Consider the following 20,657-nt stretch of genomic DNA (forward strand, 5'->3'; position numbering starts at 1 on the left):
ATCTAAAGCTGAATTTTGCCTCAGGTCCTGATTATAAGGCCAGTATTTTATCCACTGCATCACCTAGTTGACTGCTAGGCTGATAATAATAATGACAACAATAACAATAATAATAATAGCTAGCATTCATATTTTCTCATTTGATTCTCAGTTACCTTGGGGACAAAGGTACTATTATTTATCCATATTACACAATTGAGGAAATGGAGACAGAAAAAGGTTTAAAAACTTGTTTACAGATCCATAATTAATAAGTAATTGAGATCTGATGTGAATTCAGGCCTTTCTGACTTAGAGGCAGATAGTTGGTACAATGGATTGAATGCCAGGCCTGTACTAAGGGAGACCTGAGTTCATATCTGACCTCAGATTTTATTAAGTCTACTGTATTAAGTGTATGACCCTGGGCAAGTCTTTTATCCCTGTTTATCTCAGTTTCCTAATCTGTAAAATAAGTTGGAGAAGGCAATGGCAAACCATTCCTATATCTTTGCCACAAAGTCCCCCAATGGAGTCACAGAGTTGGACATGACCGAAAAGACTGACCAACAACAACAACAAATGGTCACATAATAAGTGTCTCAGGCTTCATCTGAATTCAGAATCCCTTGGTCTAAAGTATTTTCTGCATATCCCTTACACTCCCTGCCTATATAATATTCCAATTAGAAATCTTCTAGCATTTATTTGATTACCTCCAATGATGGAGAAAAGAAGAAAATACTTGTTGAATGCTCAATGAGTCTCTGCCCTGACCCTAACCTTTCTCAGACTCTCCCAGTCTACAGTAGTCTTTTTTTTCCTTTTAAGAATTTATAGAACTTAGGATAACAACACTTACAGCCCCCAAAGCATCTTTAAGATAATCTAGTGTGATCCCCCCATTTTATAGATAGGGAAACTGAGACCCATTGAGAGAAAATTATTTAATCAAGGGAACTGTATTTAATCAAGGGACCGTCTGATTCCAAAATCCATTGTACCTTTGTCACTATACCACTTGCAATCTTTGTGCTAAACACTATTTATGGCACAAGTGGGTAAAACATCTGGAATCTTTTTTGCCTTTCCTGGTTCATATTTTCCACCTAAAAAACATAAAAATTCCTGTAAGACACCACACAAGTATTGTCTTCAGTCATTGGACAGTTCTGGTTTGTTTGTTTTTTTTGACAAGGCAATAGAATTAAGTGACTTGCCCAAGGTTACATACCTATTAAGTGACTGAGGCAGGATTTGAATTCAAGTCTTCCTGACTCCAGGGCTGGTGTTCTCTATCCATTGTGCAACCTAGCTGCCCCTACTGCACAGTTCTTACAAGATCCTCCTCCCATCCCAGATTTTCCCTGAAACAGGACCTAACTTTTAATGCCAATGTTCTTATGAAGGTATTATGAAGTTGAAAGTCATGGAATTCTAGTCTCTCTTAACAAATGAAGATCTTTCAAAGATAAATGGAGATCCCCTTGATGGGTGTAAGTAGGGCATGATCCAGTGTAGGTGAAGAATTATGTGGGAGAAGTGTTATAAAAAATGTTATCAGAGACATGCATGACCCCTTTCCTCACCACCTCCAAAAGGTGATCCATTTGCATACAATGAAAGGGAGAGATAAATTCCTATTTATGAAAAATAAATTATGGTTTTTTTGATTCTGTGTTTATGCTTTGTTTCCTCAGATAGTTTATATTATCCATAAGGATATTATACTATGGAACACTATATTATACTATGGAAACAAAGTTCTGTATGTGCCAGGCAAGTCAAACTTCTTCCGTGACCTTGACAGTCAAATTTCCCCTCTAATGGAGGCAGCTCAGGACCCCAAGTCTAAGAGTTACTGGAATAACAGTATCCCTCCTCAAAAAAATCAACTTCCCCCAAAAAATACTCAAGCAGTTACCAATTATCAAATCATTTTTAGGTCAATCTGGGTAGTCATTTTTTAGGGGAGAAACCATTGTGGGAAAAGGGTCCAGCTTTCATACCACCATTAGCAACAATTGCTGATCAAATGCCACCATCAATCAATCAATCAGTAATTATTTATTAAATGTTTTCCATGTACCAGATGGTGTGCTAAGTGCCAGAGATACAAAAAGATAGAAGATAGTCCTAGTCTGCAAGAAATTTACAATCTAATGGAACAGCTTATAGATAAGTACAAGAATCCTACAAGGGTCAGGGACCTTCCACTCCTCAGAACACCAGTCTTATTTCTGGTCCAGTACTTCTAGGCAGCATCTATGGAAGTAACTTCTGTAGAAGAATTAGATGATCCCACCACCTACAAACCAATTGCTACTCTTAGTTCAGGCAAGTCAGTCTAGCTAAGTAGCAAGATATCCTGAGGTAGAGATGGGAGACATCATGTCTGGGCAAGTCATATCCCTAACACAGATGCCTTTGAGTATTATCTCCCCTCAAACCTCAATGTAGACAGCTCAGGACCCTGAAAGCAAAAGCGCATGGAAGAGCAATGCTTCCAAGACAATGCAGTCTGGCAACTGCTTCTGAAGGTGCCACAGCCACAGTCAACAAGCAGCCCAACAAAGAAAAATTCTTTTTTTTTTTTTAAGATTTTATTTATTTTGAATTTTACAATTTTCCCCCTAATCTTACTTCCCTCCCCCCACCCTTCACTGAAGGCAATTTGTCAGTCTTTGCATTGTTTCCATGGTATACATTAATCCAAATTGAGTGTGATGAGAGAGAAATCATATCCTTAAGGAAGAAACATAAAGTATAAGAGATAGCAAGATCAGACAATAAGATATCAGGTTTTTTTTCTAAATTAAAGGTAATAGTCCTTGGAACAAAGAAAATTCTTACCACCAAAGTCTTTGACAATGACAAATAATGCAGCAGTAGAAGCTGAGAGGATCTTATCAATGAAAATAACATTGAAGGAAAAAACATTACCATCTGCTTGGCCATTGTTTCCCAAGGACTGTGAAACTTTCCCATCCAATTTGCCCTTAAAACTTTTCATAAATGTTGTCTTCCCCATTAAAATACTAACTCCTTAAAAGCAGGGATCGTCTCATTTTTCTATTTATGTTCCCAGTATTTAGCATAGTGCTTTGCACAAAGCAAGTACTTAAAATATGCTTTTCTCCCTCATTCATTCATTCACATTTCTTTTTTTAGATAAGTCATTCATTTTATTTTTAAAATTTATTTATTTTCATCAATATGCACATGTATATTATTTATTTTTTAAATAAATTTATTTATTTATTTTTGAATTTTACAATTTTCCCCCAAATCTCACTTCCTTCCCCCCCAGAAGGCAGTCTATTAGTCTTTACATTGTTTCCATGCTATACATTGATCTAAAATGAATATGCTGAGAGAGAAACCATATCCTTAAAAAATATAAGAGATAGCAAAATTACAGAACAAGATAACAGGTTTTTTAAAAATTAAAAGTAATAGTCTTTGATCTTTATTCAAACTCCACAATTCTTTCTCTGAATACAGATGGTATTCTACATCACAGACACCCCAAAATTGTCCTTGATTGTTGCACTTATGAAATGAGCAAGTCCATTAAAATTAATCATCAATCCCATTTTGATGTTAGGGTGTACAATGTTCTTCTGGATCTGTTCATCTTTCTCAGTATCAGTTCATGCAAATCCCTCCAGGCTTCTCTGAATCACCATCCCTCCTGGTTTCTAATAGAACAATAGTGTTTCATAACATATATAAATCACAATTTGTTCAGCTATTCCCCAACTGATGAACATTCATTCAAGTTCCAATTCTTTGCCACCACAAATGGGGTTGCTATGAATATTTTTTGTACAAGTGATGTTTTTACCCTTTTTCCTCATCTCTTCAGGGTATATACCTAGTAATGGTATTGCTGGATCAAAGGGTATGCACATTTTTGTTGCCCTTTGGGTGTAATTCCAAATTGCTTTCCAAAAAGGTTGGATAAGTTCACTGCTCCACCAACAATGCATTAGTGTCCCAGATTTCTTGCATCCCTTCCAACACTGATCATTGTCCTTTCTGGTCATATTGACCAATCTGAGAGGTGTCAGGTGGTACCTTAGAGAAGCTTTAAATTGCATTTCTCTAATAAGTAATGATTTAGAGCAACTTTTCATATGACTATGGATCACTTTGATTTCCTCATCTGTAATTTGTCTTTGCATATCCTTTGACCAATTAGGTAATGGCTTTATTTATTAGGTAATGGCTTTATATAAAATTTTATATAAATTTGACTCAGTTCTCTATATATTTTGGAAATAAGTTCTTTGTCAGAATGCTAGTTGTAAAAATTGTACATGTATAATTTTAAGTTACAAAATTTCCTTCCACTCTTCCTTCCCACCCCCATCCCCTCAGCAGCAGTCAGGTTAGCATTGTACATACATATTTTGAGAAACATGTTTATTGATTAATAATTTTTGGTATGAGGATTTAGGATTAAGGGAATGAGTTACATAAGAGATAATTTTTATAGTCTTCATCAGATTCTGAAGGGTTGTTTTTTTGTGAATTTTGTTTTGTTTTTCTTCCTCTGGATGGGAATAATAAAGTTCATAGCCAATCTAATACAGTTGTTCTATCTCAATGGACTGCTGAGAGGAGCTGCTTCCATCAAGGTTGTTCATCTCACAATGTTGCTATTGATGTGTACATTGTTCTTTTGTTGGTACCCTCCCAACTACATCTCTTCTATTTATTATTTTCTGACCTAAGGGTTTCATGCAAATGACTTTTTTCAATAATTTAATGTCACTCTCTCTAAGTACCAAAACATTTTAAAATTAAAATCTTTGCTTTTTTTTTTTTTTTTGCAAGACAATAGGGTTAAGTAACTCTCCCAGGGCCATGTAGCTAGGTAATTATTAAATGTCTGAGGCTGGATTTGAACTGAGATCCTCCTGACTCCAGGGCTTGTGCTCTATCCATTGTGCACCTAGCTGCCCCTAAAATATTTCAAAAATAAATTCATATATTTCCTTGCTTTATTAAATTACATTAAAGATTATTTACATTTCTCTGAATTTCTTTATTTTATGTCTATAATATATTCTTTTCTATAATTCATTAACAGATGAATACATTAGATGGCACTAGAGAACAATGCAGGCTATTTCCAGGGCATTAGGGAAGAGCAGAAACTTCTTTTTTCCATGAAGTCTTGACTTCCTTTCAGTTTTCTCTCTTCTTGAGTGGGGACTCCTTTCTTTTAAGTCCAGCTGATCAAGAATGGTGACCTTGATTCAAAAATATTTCCCCACACTCTAGGTGAGGGGGCACAATGGTTAAAGCACTGACCCTGAAGTTAGGAGGACCTGAATTCAAATCCAACCTCGGACACTTGACATTTACTAGCTGTGCAACCTTGGACAAGTCACTTAATCCTGATTTCCTCAGATTCAGGACCATTTCCATTCAACCTGATTCATATCTGGTTATTTGACCCAGATGGTTCTAGAGGAAAAAGTGAGGCTTTTGACTTTGCAAAGCACCTGCCTCAATCAAAGCCAATTCACATGCATATTGTAGCATCATCTTCCTGATATCATGATCTTCTTTGAGAAGAAAGGAGAAAAAAAGCCTCCCACATTCCTTGCAGTCTTTTGTTCTCTCCAGCTCATGATATATTTCTGATACAATAATATTTTCCCCCTTCCAAGCACTCAGCTTAGTTTCTTCCCACTGATCAAATCTTTCATTTCCTTAGAACAGGGGTGGGGAACCTTTTTTGTGCCAAAACTCACATTAAAAAATTAGCCTACTATATTTGGTCAAACATTTAATTAATTCACTCCTAAAAAGCTCCAAGATTTCTTAGAGTTTGAGTCCTGAATGTGGTTGCCTTGGTAGCGCCAGTCCAAATGATTTCTCAGCTGGTGGGTGGAATGTTTCCTGCCCCAGCCCTAGAATGAGACATTCTCTCCTTTATCTTCTTCGTCTTTACAAACTTTAAATATCATCCACTCATAGCTTAGTATTTTTACTGGTCAATAAGGTTTTTTTAGAAGGTGACTCAGATCTTTATTGATGGAATAGATATAGAATAAAGGTGAGAATACTCAGATAGCCAAAAGAGGGTAAAACAACTGCAGTAGATGTCCTTCAATCTGTTTGGCCCCTTCTGGACTGGTTCTCACTATCCTAGAGCTAAAAGTTCTGGCTCATATTCCAGATGTGATCTATATAATATTATACAAGAACTGTTCATGTTTTTAAAAATGTTTTTCCTTTTGTGTAGTTTGGCACCTTATAAATACTTAACAGATGCAAGTAGATAGCTTGCTAGAAGATCTCCAAAGTAACTTCCACTTCCAAATCTATGATTGTAAGATCCTGTGTCATTATTATTAGTCACTGTCCTCAAGCATATGAAAATATGTCTTGTTTTCTACCAGGACTTGTCATATTGCTTCCCTTTAGGTCCCCTAGAAAGTTACACATTCGCTTCAGTGTTATCTATCAATACACATAACTGGTAGCCCTGGAAACTCCTCTGAATTAGGAAAGAGGTACTTAGGTTGCTTTTTTTTTCCCATTGATGTAATTCACTTAGGTTCCTTCTTCCCACTTTGTGTCTTGTCTTTGCTTCCTTTTGTTCTTAGCCAGACCAACCTATATTTCCTCCCTGTGACAATGGAGCCTAATTTCTTTGTAAAAGTGTAGTTTCTAACCAATAAATGCACACTACATATTTAGTTGATATATTCAAGTCCTCCTTAGGTGTCTTTGAAATTAAGCTTTCTGTGTTCCCACTAACCTAAAAATACTAGTTATTCTTTGAAATCATCATGCTATCATCTACCTCAATGAATTTGCACTGATAATTCCTTGTGCCTTGGAGTACATGCTTTAGCCATATCCACCTTTTTAGAATTCTTCAGTTCCTTACGATTCAACCTAACTCTTACTTTCTCTCTCTCTCTTAATTTCCTTAATCCTCCATTTTTAAAGAATTTTCTCCATTCACAAATATTCCCACATTAAAGTTTTTGATCATGTCTTTGTCCTATTCTTTCATTATACTATTATATTGCTCGAGTACTCAGGAACCACAATCATGTGCTTGTCGTAGCATCACCTCCCTAATGTCATAGTCTTCTTTGAGAATAAAGGACAAGCATCATATAATTTCCCTGAATGTCATAACCCTTTACTTCAGTAGCATGTAATCTCAAGACTTGAAATTTTTTTATTCTTATCACTAATATTTAATTCAGTGTTTTGAATTTAATAAATTCTGATTGAATTGGAAGTGGCAGATGTATATGGTGGAAGGACTAATGGGTCTGGCATCCTAGGACCTCAGTTCTGACTTTAGATCAGTCACTTAAAACCTAACCTTGAGAATATCACATTTGGGCTATGATTTCCTCATTTGTAAAATGCAGAGATTGAACTAGATGACCAATTGCCAATGAACTCAAAATCTAGGATTCCAAACTTCTCTGCAAAGGTAAAGTTATCAGTCAACAATTTTACTATCTTTCATATACTTCTCATTGAAAACCTCCTCCTATGTACCCCTCAGGGACTGTGATCGTTGAAGTCTCTCATTTCCAATTCATACACAAGTCAAGTCATCCCTCACATGATATCACTGGTCCTCTTTGAGAACAAAGGATGTACAATGACAACTACAAGAGTCACCTAACAGAAGTAAACAGTGAAAGTCTTGCTCTCCAATGACCACAACATTTATTATATACTGCTTTCAAAAACAACACAAAGGTGACTAGCAACATCTCTGCTATTTCTAAGAAATAGACATGCTTTCCTTTCCTAACAGCCAAGTCCCAGGGGTTTAGTTAGATTGAGTTTTTGTTTCGATCTGTAGACTTTATGGACTTGGGACAGAAATATCAACTCTTGATTGTCTCTGAGGACAAGACTATCTATCCTAAATCTATTTAAAGGGGAAATACTTCTGTTTTAAGTTAATTGAAAAATTTCTACTTTGTAGGTTTGATTTCCTTTTGATTGAGCTGGTTCACTTATAGAATTTCAAAAGAATTTGTCATTAGCTTTTAATTACATCCTGCAATGTAATTGCTTCTTTAATAAAAAAAAGGAAGAAACTTCTCTGCATATGAAATGGAGGTAGATGCAATTCAACAATTCCATTTAATTAAGCATTTCTATGCTCTAATAGCCAAATGACTGTAGGAGATTGCATTTCCATAAGGGTGTCATGCTTAGAATGTTGATGCAAGGGTTTTAACACTTGTTTTAGAATTGTCAGTTCCAAGAAGTTTTTCATTTTGGTCACAGATGTAAGCTGATTGTCATGATGTACAAACAAAGACTGCTACTCTATCTCCCATTCAAGTCATATTTGCTTTTTGAGCACCTTTGCCTAAGGATGTTCTCCTCTCTTCTCTTGGAATATCCTCCAAACTTCTCTTCCCCACCCTTTGTTGCAGGACCTAGTTAAAGTATCACAATTCCTGACTTCTTCAGGTCTCTTGTTCCCCTACTCTGAGTTTCTACAAGGTAATATGCACCATCTACAGTTTTAAGCACCGTCTTCTTTGGTTTTTATATATAGCAAATAGGCAACTTTCTGAGAAGTTGCAGAGTAGGTTCTTATATGTTTTGGTAGGGAAAGTCCTTCACTGAGACCTGAAATCACAGGATTGGTTAAAGAAGAAAGAAAGAAAAAAAGAAAGGAAGAAAGAAAGGAAGAAAAATAGAAAATAAAAGAAAGGAGCTAACAATAGCTACTCACATTTCTATAGCAGTGATCGTGGGAGGCAGGTAGTACCAATCTCCCTTCCATTTTATAGTCAGGAAAATTGAAACAGTGAGATGGGTTGAAGGGAGTTTTCCACAGTCACACAACTAGCAAATATCACCTAGCAAATGTTTGAGCCTGAATTTTGAATTCAGGTCTCTCCCAATTCAAGGTATGGTGCTTTTACTACTATATCATATCCTCAAGGCAATAATAATGTCTGTCCTTCATTTTCTTTTTAAAAATTTTTTATTTAAGGCAATGGGGTTAAGTGACTTGCCCAAGGTCACATAGCCAGGCAATTATTAAGTATCTGAGGTTCGATTTGAACTAAGCTACTCCTGGCTCCAGGGCTGGTGCTCTATCCACTGTGCCACCTAGCTGCCCCTCTGTCCTTCATTTTTGAAGATCATGACATCAAGGAGGTGATGTCATGACAAGCACATGAACTGGATTTGTGTGAGGGGGCTGTGCTAGGTCATCAGCCTCACTTTCTTCTCCAGAGCCATCTGGGTCCAGTCCAAATATGAAGCAAGATGACTTGGAAATGACCCAGGATGTGGGGCAATTGGGGTTATTTTCCCAAGGTCACACAGCTAATAAGTGTTAAAGACTGGATTTGAACTGCGGTACTCCTGATTCTAAGGTCAGTGCTTTATCCACTATGCCAAAAGGAAAAACTTTTAAGTGGGAACCTGAGGCATAAAAAAATATATATGAAGCCTTAAGAATGAACTGAATTTGTATAAAACAGATCTTGGGGTCACTTTTGTCCACCCAATAAATTCACAAGTTTCTCAAAGGAAGAAATTAGTTTTCTACTTCTTTTACATCCCTGATGACAACTGAAAAAAATCTTTTTTTTTGTTATGAACCTAAGACATCAATGATTAATATGCAAAGAATAAGAAGGGAGGCCATATGTAAAACCAGGAATCTATTACATGCTGAATATACTGCTAGTTTAAAAAATATCATAAATATATAATAAAAATAATATTTTTATTGTATATAAAATTTATATTATTTATCTACTCATTATGTATTTATATATTTCTCATATAAGTTATATATAAATTACATATATATTAAATATATAATAAAGTGTATCCTAAATATAACACAAGAGTTTCAAACCTGACCTGTTTACTTGTATCTTTCTGATCATCTTTCCGTCCTCTTTTCATGAGAGGTCTTTATAAGTAACAAAGTAAAGTAATTAATTAAAACTAATTATATTTTTGACTTCATTTGAAAGAACATGCAGTATGCCACATCTGTTGTATCATCCTCTTCACTCTTTAAACTACCACCATTTAAATATTTTATTGACTTTTTTTTGTTGGTATACTATCGTCACAATAACAGGTCTTTTGTTTAAGTTCCTATTAATTCCCATTAAGTTTCTATAACATATTTTTTTCAGTAATTTATGGGTGCCACATTTGTTTCCAATTATTTGCTACAACAAAAAGGTACTTCTATAATTTTTTTTGTGTGTGTAACATGGGACCTTATCCACTTTTCTTGATCTCTCAGGTACAGCAAGTAGTGATTTGTCCAGTTGATTTCAGTCAAGTCTGTCTCTTTGTGTCACCATATGGAGGTTTCTTGGCAAAGATAGTGGAATGGTTTGCAGTTTTTTCTTTAAATAATTGTACAGATGAGGAAACTGAGGCAAGCAGTTAAGTGACTTTCTCAGTCAGATTTGAACTCAAGAAGGTGACTCTTCCTACCTTCAGATTCAGAATTTTATCTGTTGTGCCACTGAACTTTGGAGAGAAAAATAGATAAACCCAAGACTGGTGGCAATGTGTGGGAAAGAGAAATATCTATTTCCCATTTTACATGTTGACTCTTGGTTTAGAAATAAAGTTTACAAAGTGCTTTCTTCTTGGCAATCTTGGGAGGCAGGTAGTATCGATCTTCCTTCCATTTTATAGATTTTCTGAAGCACTACCACTTTAGACATACTGAATTACTGAAATGATAGGATGCCTCCACTTCTCATCTAGTGTTGCTTATATGGACTGGCAGTGAAGGTTGATTTCAGAATTTTGTACCCATGAGCCTTATTTATAGAGCACACATACTTGAGAGAGAAAGGAAGACTAGAGAGAGTTACGAGGACTGTAGAGAACATGAATTTGATCCCATTAGTGTTATAGTGTATGAAACTGTGGCTCAGAGGGAGAGAGGAAATTACCTATCAAACATCACTAGTTAAGGCTAGTAGGGAGTAAAAACAAAAATAGAATACAGGTTTCCTGAATTCTAGTCCAATATATTCCCCATCCCACTATTTGATTTCTTGATGCTTTTAAAATGCTTTACTAACTCACATTTCAGGGAGGAAGTAGCATCTTGGAGAACTTCAGTGGAGCTCAGCTGTGTACCAAACTGTAAAGTAATTCTATTATTCTTGCTTCCTCCTGATGTTCTTGCTTAGGGCAATTTATGCCCATTTAAAATAGATTCACCTACTGATCATCCATTTTTCCAGAGATGTCACCATGGTGACCAACAAACCATTCTTTAATGCCACTGACACATTAGCAATTTGTCCTCTAAAGGACTTCTTGCTATCACTGTTTCCCTCTCTCCTTTCTGTGACTTCTGGAGACAAGACTGATGAGTCAGGATTTAATGTCAGCCAGTGAGTTGCCAGCATGAGAGCCGAGCACAATGGCTGGGAGAGCTATATGGGGAAGAGAAATATCTATTTCTCATTTTATTTTCTGACCCTTCCTTGGTGCAGGGACACTTTCTGAAGAGACACACCACTACTATGAGTTTTAATGAATGATTGTGCCTATTTGGCAGTCCTGCTAATGAAGAATGGTTTTCCTAAGCAAATTAAACCTGGAATCAGAAGCTCTTGAATACAGTTTAACCTAAAGACTCTTTTTAAAGTTTTCACCACATTTGTGTATATGCAAATTCATTTAGCTAATTACCAATGAATAATACCCATTCATTAAAGCAAGCCTGGCAGGAAGTCTACTTGGAAAAGGAATGGCAGAATGAGAGTCTCAGAAAGCCAGTCCCCTGATTTAGTTCAGAATAGTGAGAGCTTGAGACAGGAAGGAATTGTCTATCTCTCTATTTCTATGATATCCACCCTTAACAATGATTATTTTGGAAGTAGAGAGAAAAAAATAACAATTCAATTGAGGTCATTATTCAAGTGACCTTAAGCATTAAGTGATGGAGAGGTTAAGTGACTTGATTATGGTCTCTCCACTCATCAGAAGCAGAATTAATCTAAATAGTTCTGACTCCAGGTTCCTAACAATATCTGCTCTACCAAGCTTTCTTTCATAAACATATACACAAATATATACACACATATATTCATATATTAGATATAGATTTATTTATTTAAAATGAAAATTCGGACAAATGAATATTCAAGGAATAAGGCTTTCCCCACCCCCTTTCTTTCCATTTTGTTCCTCTCCTTCCTCCCCCTTAAACTATCCAACATCAAATGTTTTTTCAACCCTTTACTTTGTGCCAAACACTATGTTGAGTGATTCACTCTTTAGTCTTATGTTTGCTATCTGATTTTTTGTTTCTGGAATCTATTGATTAGGTGTGATAAACCCTACAGGATAGTTAGATAGAATGGATGGATAGAATACAGGATGCAGAATCAGGAAAATTTGAGATCAAATTCATCCTCAGACATTTAAGGATGAATGACTCTGGACAAATCACTTAATCCTGTTTACCTCAGTTTCTTTACTTGTAAAAACGAGCTAAAGGAGTTGGACAAGACTGAAATGACTCAACACAGTTAAATTCTAGAGAATACAATTTATTGGAAATGGAATTGACTAGATAAATAAAGTACTTATTCTTCTTACATCAAACTTCTATTTTGCACTCTTAGATCTAGAGATTCTGCCTTCTTGACTGTGTGACAAATAGGACACTCTATCTCTTGATTCTGAACATTCACTCTGGATGTCTCTCATGTCTGAGACATTTTCCTCCCTGGCTTCCTTCAAGTTTCAGCTAAGATCTCATCTTTTTAAAGTTTTTTTTTTTTACAATTGATACTTTATTTTATTTTTCCATTTACATGACATGAAAGCTTTTTAATATTCATCTACTTGCATATTTATGTTACATACTTTTCTTATACCTTCTCTTCTGTCTAGCGAAATTATACATTTGTATTTAACATTTGAATATTAGTCATTTTGTGTATGAGAAATTAAGACTAAAGAAAAAGAGAGAACTATAGGATAACATAAGAGAAATTTTTAAAAAGTGAACATAATGTTTATTGAGATTCTGTGTTTTTTTGTTGTTTTGTTTTGTTTTTTCGTCTGGATGACAATGGCATTGTCTATTACAGATCTCCCAGAGTTGACCTAGCTCTCTGAACTGTGGAGAGGAATTGCATCCATCATAGTTGATCAAGTCACATGTCTTGTTAATGTGTACAATGTTCTCTTGGTTCTCCTCCATTTGCTCAACATTAGTTGTGTAATTCTATCCATGCTTCTCTGGAGTTCGACCATTCATGGTTTCTTAAAAAAAAAAAAAGTACTCCATAACATTTATATACCATAACTTGTTCAGCCATTCCCCAATTGATGGGCATCCCCTAAATTTCCAGTTCTTTGCCACTATAAAAAGAACTACTATAAATATTTTGGAACAAGTGGAACTTTTACAATTTTTATAATTTCTTATGGATATAAGTCTAGTATTGGTATTGCTGGGTCGAAGGGTATGATTAGTTTTACAAACAGTACATTAATGTCCCGATCCTCCTACAACCTCTCCAGTGCTGATCATTTTCCCTTTTTGTCATCTTAGCCAACATGATAGGAGTGAGGTGGTATATCATAGTTGTTTTAATTTGCATGTCTTTAATCAATATTGATTTGGAGTATTTTTTTCATATGACTATTTATAGGTTTAATTTCTTCATTTAAAAACTGCCTGTTCATATATTTTGACCATTTATAAATTAAGGAATGACTTGTAACCTTATAAATTTGATTCAATTCTCTATATATTTTGGAAATGAGACCTTTACAGTACCCCTAGCTGTGAAAATAGTTTCTTTTTTCTTCTAATCTTGTCAATTTTGGTTTTATTAGTGCAAAACCTTTTTAATTTAACATAGTTACAATTATCTATTTTGCATTTTATAATATATTTTTTGTTTGGTCATAAATTTCTCCCCTTTCCATAGGTCTGACAGATAGAGTATTTCTTAATCTGTTAATTAGTCTATGGTAACACCCTTCATGTCTAAATTCTGTACCCATTTTCACCCTAATTTTTCCAGTTTTCTCAACAGGTTTTGTCAAATAGTGAATTAAGGTCTCATCTTCTACAGGTAGCTTTTCCTAATCCCACCTAATTCAAGTGCTCTTTTTCTGTTAATTATGTTCTATTTATTCTCCAAATAACTTGTTTGTATACATGTGTACCTATGTTGTCTTCTCCATTAGAATCTAAGTTCCTAGTTTCTTTTTTTGTATCTCTAGTGCTTAGCACAGCATTTGGCAAATAGGAGATTGTTAATAAATATTAATTGATTGGTTATTCTTTAAGACAGTGTTTAGTATCATTTCAAGAACACTATGCTTCTTCAAGATCTGCCCTGAGTGCAATATTATTTTTCCTTTTCTTAGCACTGATTTAAAAATTTTGAGTACCAACTTTTTTCTTCCCTTCCAGTTCCTCCCCACCCATTAAGAAGGCAAAAAATAAAATTCATATGAAGTTAGGCAATGAAAGTTTCAATACTAGGCATGTTGCCAAAAAAAACCCTAGGAAAATAAAATGGGAAAAATGTTTCAATTTGCACTTATAATTTATTAATTCTCTCTCAGGAGGTGGATAGAATTTTTTATTATTAATTCTTTGGAATTGTCTTGGGCCATTGTTTTGATCAGAGTGTCGCGTCTTTCCAATTGATTAGTATTACGATATGCTGTTACTGTGTACAATGTTCCCTAGTTCTGGTCACTTCACTTTGCCTCAGTTCAGTTAAGTCTTCTCAGGTTTTTCTGTAACCATCTCCTTTGTCATTTCTCCCAATATAATAGTATCCATCTATAACAATCATATTACACAATTTCTTCATCCATTCCTTAACTGATGAGTATCCCATCAATCACCAATTCTTTGCCTAGATGTGCAACTTTCAATAATCACAGATTTTGATTTGTAAGTGACCTAAGTGGTCATTCAATGTAATCTGTACACATAAGGAATCCCCTCTGTAATAAATCGATAAATGATTTTCCAGTTTGAAGACCTCTAAGAAGAGGAAACTTTCCACTTTGGGTTAGGTCTAGTTTATAGGGAGTTTTTCCTAATAACATGTCTAGATTTCTTCTTTGCCCAATGCCTTCTCTTTGCCATCTAGGGCTGAAAAGGAAAAATCCTTCCTTCCATTTGGTAACCTTTCAAAGACATGAAGGCAGTTATTTTGTTTCTCTTTGAGTTTTCTTTAATGTAATCTAAACATCCCCAAGAATTTTGACAGATACAAGCAATTTAACCTCTATGAATTTTCTCACCAGTAATACAGTGATGCTATAATAGTTGTATCAACTTCTTCAGAGAATTGGTGAATGTGTGCATGCAGGTGTGTGGGTGTCAATTGAGATAATATATGTAAAGTGCTTTTTAATTCTAAGTCCAATATAACTGTTAGCTACTACTATTTATTATCACCCTTAAATATCTCAGATAGTTACTTGGGATTCTACTGTTTTCATGAAAGTAAGTCTGAATACAAAGAGCTTTTTCTCCCATTTAAGCATTTTTATTGCTGTTTTGCCAAGATGTTTTGAATACAAATGTTTGAGAAATACATTCGTGTAGACATAAAATCTTTGTTGTTGTGTAGTTCATATTGTAGGTCTTTGAAAGACAGGCATACCTTGCCTGAGAATTCGGATTTCTAGGAAGATAAACCAATAAGGCATACATTTTTCTGCTCCCAACACCACCAACTCTCCATTTCTGTTCCCAAATAATATTTTCTTGAAGTTCTGAGATGTTAGACTTTTGGGAAGCTCAGTGGATAAAAGAAAAAAGGACAGGAGACAAGAGTCTTTGTTTCCCAGTTTTTCTTTCCCACTGATGAAGCAAATGAATTGCTATTGATATTGATACAGCATAGAAGTGCTATCTATCTGTACCTAGAAAGAGGGCTGGATTGAGTCAAAGGATTGGGATTGAATCCTGCCTTTGATACTACTGTTATGACTTTGGGTAAGTTACTTACTCTCTCTGGGCTTTAGTTTCCTTATTTTCAAAAAAAGATGGATTTTTAGGTACTTTCCAACTCTAAATCTATTATCCTTTGATCCTAGAATCTATGACAGTATTTTCAGTTATCCCATCTCATAGAAAACCATAGAATTCATTCTAGAGCAAGAATGAAGTCAGAGTCACAGACTTGCCTTTGGTGACTGATCACTCCTTTCATAGGACTCCCCTCCTTATCCATATTACTACTAGTTAGAATCAAGAAATGGAATGTGTAAACAGTGATGTTTCATTGGAAAATTAATTTGTTTTCCAGAGCAAATGGAACTCCTTTATCCATTCATCCTCTATAAGCATGGCAGAATACAGTGCATGGAACTGTGAAACTTGTAGTTCAGGAAAACATTCTTATAATTGCAGACCAAATTAGGATCAAAAAGATCCTAGATTATTAGAACTTTAAGAGGCCTTAGAAAGTTTCTATTCCAATACTTTCATTTTGTGAATTGAGCAAACTGAGGTCTAGTGGAGTGAAGTGTTCAAACAGGTAACAGAATTGGAATTCAGATTAGGGTTCTATGACTCTGAATCAAACTCTCCTCATACTATCACCATCTTCCTTCAAGATGGTTCTTCATTTAATCCATCTTTGTATTTACTCTTCTTTTCTTCCCTGGATCTCACTGAACCATTTCTAAGACATTCCTTATTCATACAGAAATAAGCATTCATTTATTAAGTATCTACTCTGTGCTCTGCACTGAGTTAGTTGCTGGGGATACAAAAACAAAACCCAAATTAACTGTCATAACATAGGGAATGTCTATAATAGAACTGTACTTTTGAAGGAAAATGAATGACTAATTGAACGTTCCCTCTTCTCTAATGGTCTAAATTTATTTCTGGCATATTTTGATTATTTTCTGTATGGCTCCTCTGACATATGCTGACACAGATGAAACTTTCTTAAAGAGTGTGTGAAAATTCTATATTCATAGAGGTTAAAAATGGAAATCAATAAAGTGAAAAGGAATAAATAAGCCTCTTTGGTTCCATAAAGAGTGATAAGAATGATAAGAGGATGCCAGTAATGAAAACCAACTTTGTAGTTTGGACATAAAATGATGAAATGTTAATGATATCATTACTTTTTTAGAACGTGAATCCCATCAAGGTTCTTCATGGCTCAGGGTGATGATTACTTTGTTTTCTAAATGAAGAAAAAGTCACAGAATTTAAAAAACTTTGCTGAAGTGCTAGTTATAATTCAGACTGGTTCAAAGGACATGAATCATTCAGTCTCATTTACTTACTAATTCCAAGTAGTTTTCTAGAATGTTTGGGTCATAACACTACTTCCCCAATATTGACTCAATGTGCCTATTTTCCATATTGCAAATCCAACACTGACCATTCTCAGTTTTTTTTTGCTATCTTTGCAAATTTTCATGGGAAGAGATAAAATGACAGAGTTGTTTAAATTACTTTCTTCATAGTGATTTGAAATATATTTTCATGTGGTAAACTCTACTCATTCATCTTTCAAGATCTAGCTCATTCCCCTCTCCTACTTATCCTCTGAAATCTTCCTTAATCAAATTTATAGAACTGAAAAAATTTTGTCATTTGAATTTGATTTTTAGATGACTCTATAGGATGATGTTTCTAATATATCTGATGTACATTCTTATTGATCCCCAATCTGTATGCATTAGCAATAACAAAGTACCAGTTTTTAAGGCCTGTCAATCATACTCTGTGTAATTGACTTTAAGTAGGTCCTTAGTTAGTTCTCTTTCTATTATTTTCCAAGTATTTTTCAAATCTAGAGACATCTAAGCTTCAGAGCACCCCAGCCTGGCCCCCAACCAGTTTGTTAATAGTTGCTGAGCCTTATGGTGTTACATGTTGGAAGATTAGCTTCCTGCCATAGTCCACTGATCTAATTCACCTGGGTATCATTGTTTAGTATGTCAGCCAACACTTCCTGAGCCCCCAAAGGAAGCTGAGACCTATTTTGTGGTCTCAAACAGAGGAAATAAGAAATAGTTTTTGCTTTCATTATACTTTGGGACTTTCTGGGGCTACATCTGGATAAGACTTTAGGAATGAAAGTACTCTACGGAAGTCACAAAGGTATTAGGTATTTCAGCTACAAGGGTTATTAGGGATCATCCAGTTGAACTTTGTCATTTCTCAAATGAGCAAACTGAGGTTTTGGAGTGTCTTAAACTACACAGGTATAAATACAAACAGATTTTCAATAGTTCAAAAAGTTATTTGAGACCTTGTTGACATAGGAATGCTTAGATTCTGGTCCATGGAGGGCAATGTTAAGTATTCCACCAGGGTATGCCAGCTACATAGCTACATAGGTTTGAATTTGGCCTTGGGTTCTAGAAGGTGATCTAGGAGAGAACATTTTCTGGTAGGTTCTACCAGGCTGAAAAGGTTTCAAGGCTTGATCTAGTGACATTTGTGTGCTATCATCTTAGGACAAAACTAAGTTCTTCACATGAAGGAGTTTGGCCATAGAATGATGAGTTTTTGGCCATAGCATCTCAAAAGAATACCATTTAAGGCACAGATGAGGGTTACTCTGTCAATGATCCCAGAATCTTAGAGTATGAAGAGAAATGAAAACAACTAGGACATATCTTTGATAGTGTTGGACAGTCATGAGGGCCTCAGTTCAAATCTTACTTCAGAAGTTTGCAAGCTATATGATCTGTACAAACCACCTAACTTCTCTGAACTTCAATTTTCCTGTAAAATGGAAATACCTCACAGAGTTGTGAGTGTTGAGTGAGCTAGTATATGTAAAGCACGTTGAAAACCTTAATTTGCTATATACAGACTAGTAATTATTATGAGAAGAATGGGACTTGCTTCAATAAAACCCATGTTTTAAATATTCAGTTTTACCAAATGTGGCAAGAAAGATAAAAACTTGGGCTCAAATAAAGGGCAAGCATCCTTAGGGCATTGAAAATTAGTCAAGTGACAAATATTCTATTCACAGGTAACTTTTTGAGTTGTTGGAGGAATGTCCCTGCTGCTTATGGCTCTGAATAAGTGGCTTTGGGGATAAGATGGGTCTGTCTTCTGACTGGTCTGAATAAGGGGTTCAGATATAAAAATTCTGTATTTCTAAATGCTTCCTTTTTTCCCCCCTTTCAGAAGTCATCACCAGAAGCACCAAGCCAGAAAGACCTTCAAAGGTGAAATCAGTATGGAAATGCTTACTTCTAGCTGTCCTCCCTGGTTGCCATGATAAATGGTAATTAAAAGACAGTCTCTGCTGATCATAGGGCTGGGAAGGTGTTTCCCTATTGTTAATCTCCTCATATTGTCATACAGTTATAACCTAGCTAAAACTAGACATAGGCTGTTATAATGGATAAAGTCATGATTCAAGTTATCTTTGACACATTGAATGTGTGATTTTTCCTAAGTCCTTTAACTTCTCATCCCTAACCCCACTCTAAGGTTATAAACTTCAGAGTAATTATTCTTTGTACTGGGATGGAGATTTTCCAATGAAATCACAGAACTGGACATATATACATATGAATATCCCAGTTCAAATACTCATACATGTCAAAAAAGTCTTAATTTCTCCAGATCTCTAAAGTGAAGCTTTTGCAAAAAAATAATTTCTAAGATCCTACAATAACATAAAAACATAATTAATTTTCTACTCTACATAAGGCATTGTGTTTTGGGCATATACTGGGGATTCAACACAAAAATAATACCATTAATTCTCTCAAGAAACACATTCAACCGAGGGAGCTACATAAAGCATTTATCAAGTACAAATTATGTTCAAAACCCTGTGTTAAGTTCTGACAACTCAAATTGAAAAGTGAGACAGTCCCTTCTCTCAAGGCACTCATCCTCTTTCTCCTCCTCCTTGTCTGCTTCTTCCTTCTTTTTTACCCTCCTTTCTTTTCTTTCATGTCATTATTTTCATTATTTTTTCCAATGAACAGCTCTGCTTGTGGTGGCTCTGAGAGTAGAACAAAGCTTTGATGGACTCATCTAGACTCAGACACTCTCTGTCTCTGTTACGTTTTTTTATTTTGAGGAGATAATATGTCTCTGTTGAAAAAATTCTGATCTTCTAGCACTCTGAATTAGGATCAAAGGAACTGAGTCCAAAGTCTGACTCTACTACTTATAAACTGTGTACTTTTAGGTGAGGCATTTAAACTCTCTGTGTCTCAATTTCTTCATCTATAAAACAAGGTGAAGGGAGGCTAGGTTGCGCAGTGGATAGAGCACTGGCCCTGGAGTCAGGAGTACCTGAGTTCAGGTCTGACCTCAGACACTTAATAATTGCCTAGCTGTGTGGCCTTGGGCAAGCCACTTAACCCCATTGCCTAGCAAAAACCTAAAAAAATATTGTTTTTATGAAACAAGGTGCTTGGACTTGGAGACCTGCCTAGTATAGCCTAAAGAGTCTTGCTATCTTTTCAGAATAAAAGACATACTAGAGGCAGAGAGTATGAATTTGGCCAGTTACATCAAAGTTTTATTTTGCTCACAGAGCCTCCTCAAGCAGAGTTATTCATTGGACATGTACTGGAAGCTGATAATTGGAAAAGTCTCCCACAACAATAAAGTGATGATGAAGACAACAATGATGATGCTCCTTTTAGCTTTAGGA

General features: G+C 35.3%; 1 long non-coding RNA gene across 1 annotated transcript in view; it reads left to right on the forward strand.

Annotated features, from left to right (window-relative positions):
- LOC141508443 (uncharacterized) overlaps positions 1-20,657 on the forward strand; it is a 142,923-nt gene that overhangs the window by 26,882 nt on the left and 95,384 nt on the right. Inside the window, exon 2 of the long non-coding RNA XR_012474418.1 lies at positions 19,166-19,265. This is a non-coding gene — a long non-coding RNA (uncharacterized LOC141508443). The remainder of the gene's footprint in view (positions 1-19,165; positions 19,266-20,657) is intronic.

Source organism: Macrotis lagotis, chromosome 1 (genome assembly GCF_037893015.1).
Source record: "Macrotis lagotis isolate mMagLag1 chromosome 1, bilby.v1.9.chrom.fasta, whole genome shotgun sequence".
NCBI lineage: Eukaryota > Metazoa > Chordata > Mammalia > Peramelemorphia > Peramelidae > Macrotis > Macrotis lagotis.